At 41.4% G+C, this 6,114-nt stretch overlaps 1 pseudogene; it reads right to left on the reverse strand.

Annotated features, from left to right (window-relative positions):
- Positions 1-872: 872 nt before the first annotated feature.
- On the reverse strand, positions 873-5,010 carry LOC148546470 (uncharacterized; annotated as a pseudogene).
- Between the last annotated feature and the right edge of the window lie 1,104 nt (positions 5,011-6,114).

Below are 6,114 nucleotides of genomic sequence, written 5' to 3' on the forward strand. Positions count from 1 at the left end.
CACCCGATTCATACCAACAAAGTGGAGACTGGAACTTCCGTCCATACAAGGCCTCATACGGATCCATCCCAATGCTCGCGTGAAAGCTATTGTTGTACGCAAACTCTACCAATAGCATGTATCAGTCCCAACTTCTAGGTTGATCCAATACACATGCTCTTAGAATATCCTCCAACGTCTGAATAGTCCTTTCCAGCTGTCCATCAGTTTCTGAATGATAGGCGGTACTGAGACATAGCTTTGTACCGAAAGCCTTTGGAAAGCTCCCCAAAACCTTGATGTGAATCAGGGATCACGGTCCGACACTATGCTCAATGGTACACCATGCTCAATGGTACACCATGCAACCTTACGATCTCCTTAATATACAATCTCGCCAACTCCTCCATAGAACAGTTCACTCGAATAGGCAGAAAATGAGCGGATTTGGTTAAGCGATCCACGATCACCCAAACCGCATCAAATCCCAACCTAGTTCTCGGCAAACCGGTCACAAAGTCCATCGCAATTTCTTTCCACTTCCACTGAGGAATATCAAGTGGCTGTAGCATCCCCGACAACTTCTGATGCTCTATCTTTACCTTCAGACACGTCAGGCACTTAGACGCGACTGTAGCTACATCACCTTTCATCCCAGGCCACCAGAACATTTTCTTTAAATCATAATACATCTTTGTACTCCCAGGATGAATGGAAAACCCACTATCATGAGCTTCTGACAACAAGTCTTGTCTCAAACTCCCGACATCCGGTATACAAATTCTCCCTTTATACCTCCACAATCCTTCATCTTCCTTGGTGAATTCTCCATGCCTCTTATCACCAATTGGTCGAAACAACTATTGAAGCTTTTGCTCATCTTGCTGAGCCTTCTAAATCTCTGTTTTAAAGGTATTCGAGATATGCAACTGATTCAAGCAAGCTCTTTCGGCAACTTCACCAATCTCCAGCTTAAGATCCACAAACTTATCCACTAACTTATCCTCCTTGATTCTCATCCAAGCGATCGTTAAAGACTTTCGACTTAATGCATCAGCCACCACGTTTGCCTTTCCAGGATGATAACTCAATTCAAAATCATAATTCTTAAGTAACTCCATCCACCTCCTCTGACGCATATTAAGCTCTTTTCTGATCAAAGATGTATTTGAGTCTCTTGTGATCAGAAAAGATGCTAAACCTCACTTCGTACAAGTGATGTCTCTAAATCTTCAATGCAAACATAATCGCTGCTAATTCCAAGTCATGAGTTGGGTAGTTTACCTCATGCGGTCTCAGCTGACGCGATGCGTCAGCCACCACATTCCGGTGTTGCATCAACACGCAACCCAAACCCTTCAAAGAAGCATCACAATATACTTCAAACGGTTCATGCAGTTTTGGTAGAATCAAAACTGGTGCTGAAGTTAACTTCTGCTTCAAAGTTTGAAAACTTTCTTCACACTCCGACGTCCACACAAAAGGCACTTCCTTCCTTGTCAACTTAGTCATCGGCAGTGCTATCCGGGAGAATCCTTCGATAAATCTCCGGTAATATCTGGCTAAGCCTAAGAAGCTCCTAAATTCCGTCACTGTAGTTGGTCTTTCCCATTCCATCACCGCCTCTACTTTCGAAGGATCTATGGCTATCCCTCCTTTGCTTACCACATGACCTAGGAACTTCACTTCCCCCTTCCAAAATTCACACTTCGACAACTTAGCATACAATTTCTGCTCCTTTAAGATTTGCAACACAATCCTCAAGTGTTCCTCATGCTCTCTCACCGTCTTAGAATAAACTAAGATGTCATCTATGAAAACCACCACGAATTTGTCCAGAAAGGGACGAAAGACTCTGTTCATGTAATCCATGAAAATAGCAGGTGCATTCGTTAACCCAAAGGACATCACCACAAACTCGTAGTGTCCATAACGCGTCTTTAGGAATATGATCCTCTTTCACCCTTATTTGATGGTATCCGGATCTTAAATCAATCTTGGAAAACACCCCAGCTCCTTGCAGTTGGTCCATCAAGTCATCTATCCTTGGCAGCGGGTATTTGTTCTTCACAGTCACTTTGTTTAACTGTCGGTAATCCACACAGAGTTGTATTCCTCCATCCTTCTTCTTTACCAATAAAAATGGCGCTCCCCACGGAGATACACTCGGTCGAGTGAACCTCTTGTTCAGAAGCTCTTCCAACTGAGCCTTTAGTTCAGCCAGCTCTATCGGAGCCATCCTATACGGCGCAATCGATACTGGTCCGACTCCCAACACCAATTCAATTGCAAATTCAATTTCCCTCTGCGGTGGAAACTCAGGGATATCTTCCGGGAATACCTCCGGGAAGTCCCTAACTACCGGAATCTGATCTAAGTTCTGAGCATCACCTAAAACATTAGCAGTTAACAAGATGTAACCCTGGCACTCCTCCCCACTACAGTGCACCAATACGGAGTTTAGGTAGTAACCCTCAGCTATCACTGCTCCATTTTCTCCTTCCGGCATAAACTGAATTGACCGCTCGAAGCAATCCAACAACACCTGATTCTTCGACAACCAATCAAATTCCAAAATCATCTCCAACCCAATCATTGGTAAACATATAAAATCATGCACAAAGTCTCTACCCTCAAGCTTGAAACCTACTTGCCTACACCCTGACCTAGTTATAACCGTCTGATACGGAGTATGTACATGCAGATCAAATGCTAACTCTGACACTTTCAAGCCTAGTTCCTCAACTTTAGCAAATGAAATAAACGAATGCGAAGCTCCAGTATCATACAATGCAATTAAGATTTTATCACTAATTAAATAGTTACCTCTCATAAACGGATCCGCCTTAGAAGCATCCTTGGCGTTCACAGCAAAAACTCGACCTTGATGCTGACCCTGACCCGCATTCGGGTTCCTTCCACGAGTGCAATCCCTCACAATATGACCAGGAAAGCCATAGTTAAAGCAACCACCTAAACCAATCTTGCAAGAGTCATATGGATGAAAATGCCCACAAGTCAAATCTGGAGAATCCTTACTCTGATTTCCTCTTCCTTTGGCATACTGAAACTAGTTCTGAGTGTTTGACGAACGGATTTCTGCTAGTAAAGAATTTCAAAAAAGTAATCACGTTGTAAGTATAGTTTCTAAACCAACAAAGAATCCTTTCGTACAAAATTTGATTGTCACAACTAACAAACCCCTAATAAAATTGATAACCAAAGTATTTAAACCTCGGGTCGTCTCTCAAGGAATTACAGGGAGGTGTATTTATTATTGGTTATGGAAAAATATATTTTTGCGTTTTTGAAAGGTTGAACAAGGAATGTAAATGGCAAGAAAATAAACTAATAATTAAGAAAACTCTTAGCAAGGTATGAGAATTAGACGTCTTATCCTAGTTATTCTTATCAATTGTGATGAGAATTGTTCATTGCTCCCACTTGGTTAACCTCTAACTATGAAGGAAGGTCAAGTAGATAAATCAATTTGATTCCTCAAGTCCTAGTCAACTCCCAAGGAAAGACTAAAGTTAGTGAATTCAAGTCAATTAACAACTTTCAATCATCAATCAACAAAGGAGTTTGATAACTCAAGCGTCTCTAATTACTCAACCAAAGCTAAGAATGTAAAAAGATAAATTAAAATCATAAATATGAAATACCTTAAATTGCATTAAATATAAAATCAAATCTAACATGGAGTTCATAAACCAAATTGGGAAAATAAATAAATTAGAATGCTAGAATAAATAAAAGTAGAAGAGAAACTAAATTAAAGGAATATTGAACCTAGAATTGAGAAGAAATAAACCTAAAACTAAGAGAAATCCTAAAACCTAGAGAGAGGAGAGAGCATCTCTCTCTAGAAAACTACATCTAAAACCTAAATTGTTGAATGAAAGTATGATTCAATGTGTGTTGAGTCTCTGCTTATCCTCTGGCTTTAGTCTGCGTTTCTGGGCCGAAAACTGGGTCCAAACTCAGCCCAAAATCGCCCCCAGCGTTTTCTGCAATTTCTGCAGGTAGCGCATGTCACGCGTACGCGTCAGTCACGCGTGCGCGTCGTTTGACGATTTTCCTTGTCACGCGTACGCGTCATGGTGCAAACTCCAATTCACGCGTACGCGTCAGGTACGCGCACGCGTCGATCCTCGCTGGTTGTCTCCCTTAGTTTCTTGTGTTTCTTCCATTTTTGCAAGCTTCCTTTCCATCCTCTAAGCCGTTCCTACCCTATAAATCCTGAAAACACTTAATACACAGATCACGGCATCGAATGGTATAAAAGGGAGTTAAAAATACACAATTTAAAGGCTTAGGAAGCAAGTTTTCAATCATAGAACAAAACTAGGAAGGAATTGTAAAATCATGCAAATTATATGAATAAGTGAGTAAAGAATTGATAAAAACCACTCAATTGAGCACAAGATAAACAATAAAATAGTGGTTTATCAGTGTTCTTTCTAAAGCCCCCTTGCCCTTAAGGCGCATATCCTCCTCTCTTGAAGCTTTGACCCCTTGGATGAAAATACTTGCCACGCCCCTTACTAGTATTTCCTCCATGAGTTTCCTTGGACGAAGCTACTGTTTTCGCATATTCCTCAACCATCCTTTTTTTATTCACCAAATCAGAAAAAGTACAAATCTCCATGGGAGTCACAGCAGTCATAATGCTATCTTTCAAATCTCTTTGGTACTTGATACACTTCCAGCTTTCGTCGGTCTCCGGGACACCCTGACGCACCCGAAAAAACCTACAAAGCTACTCAAACTTGCTTGTGTAGTCTGCCACAGACAAGAACCTTGCTTCAGCTGCATAAGTTCCATCTCCTTTGCTTCCCTTGTAGACTCGGGAAAATACTTCCTATGAAAGGCCATTTGGAACACATCCCACGGAACATCGGCGTTCTGAAGCTGTAGCAAGTGGCACTCTGCTTGCCACCAATGCTGGGCCTCTCCCGCAAGCTGATAAGCAGCAAATTCTACATATTGGTTATTCGGAACATGCTGCAGTTGTAAAGCACGCTCCATAGCTTGGAACCAGTTGTCTGCTTTTCGATGGGGTTAGTTGATCCTCTGAAGCTTGGCAGATGAACCTTGAGAAAAGTCGCCAAGGTCATCGAGGCACCTCCCATGTTATCGCCGTTTCCTTCCGTATTGTCATTCACATTTCCTTTGCCATTTCCATTTTCATTTCGGCTGGTTGGCCTAACCTCTGCACAGCTTGCAGAGTTGCAGCAGCATTAGCTTCCATGGTATTCGCAAGGTTTGCCATGGCCGCCATGAATTCGGCATGGTTGTCAGCTGATTGCTCATTCCTACTCTCTCGTAAACGTGCTCGACCTCGTCGGCGAGTGGCCATTAGGGTTCCTGTCTACACCAAACAATCAATATCAAGGTGATCAGTCTCAATATCAAAAGCCTAGTACTTCAATTATCCCAAACAGGCACTCACAACCAAGCATGCTATGCAATACCAAATAGATAACCTAATAGCATCAAAGAAAAAGACACACAGAGTATGCAATGAAGTACAATCGGTCCATCCCTCAGGCTTACGAGGACGAACCGCTCTGATACCACTAAATGTAACACCCTTATTACCCTAAGCCTTACCTCACGTCGTAAAGCGAAGGTTAATCAATGGTTACGACAGTTCTAAGATCATACATACAATATATAGAAAGAATAATATAATCTAGAAGCCCGATGAAAGATATAGCTCAAAAACAGGATTTGAAAATGCAAAATGTATAAACGAAGCTTTTAACTTAAAGCACAAGATATAGATATAATATAACAAAAGATAAGAGTATAAGATCATAATAATCTAGCCATGACTCACGGAGTTTAAGCCGGCTAGCTATATACAGATTATACAGATACCAGACAATAAAATCAGCTTATACAAGTTTTTCTCTCTCAATACAAGCCTCTAGGAAAAAGCAAAATACAAAAGTGAGAGATGTATAACAAAATATATCAAAAAGATTCCAAGAGTAACAGGATCCTCCGCTTCTGTCACCATCCAAGCAACTCACCGAGGTGGGTTGCGACTTGCATCTGAAAAATACAACAGAAATATGGTATGAGAACCGGAAGTTCTCAGTATGATAACAGTGCCCAGTGATATAG

The sequence above is a fragment of the Arachis ipaensis genome, chromosome B9 (assembly GCF_059453495.1).
Source record: "Arachis ipaensis isolate K30076 ecotype BB chromosome B9, ASM5945349v1, whole genome shotgun sequence".
Lineage (NCBI taxonomy): Eukaryota > Viridiplantae > Streptophyta > Magnoliopsida > Fabales > Fabaceae > Arachis > Arachis ipaensis.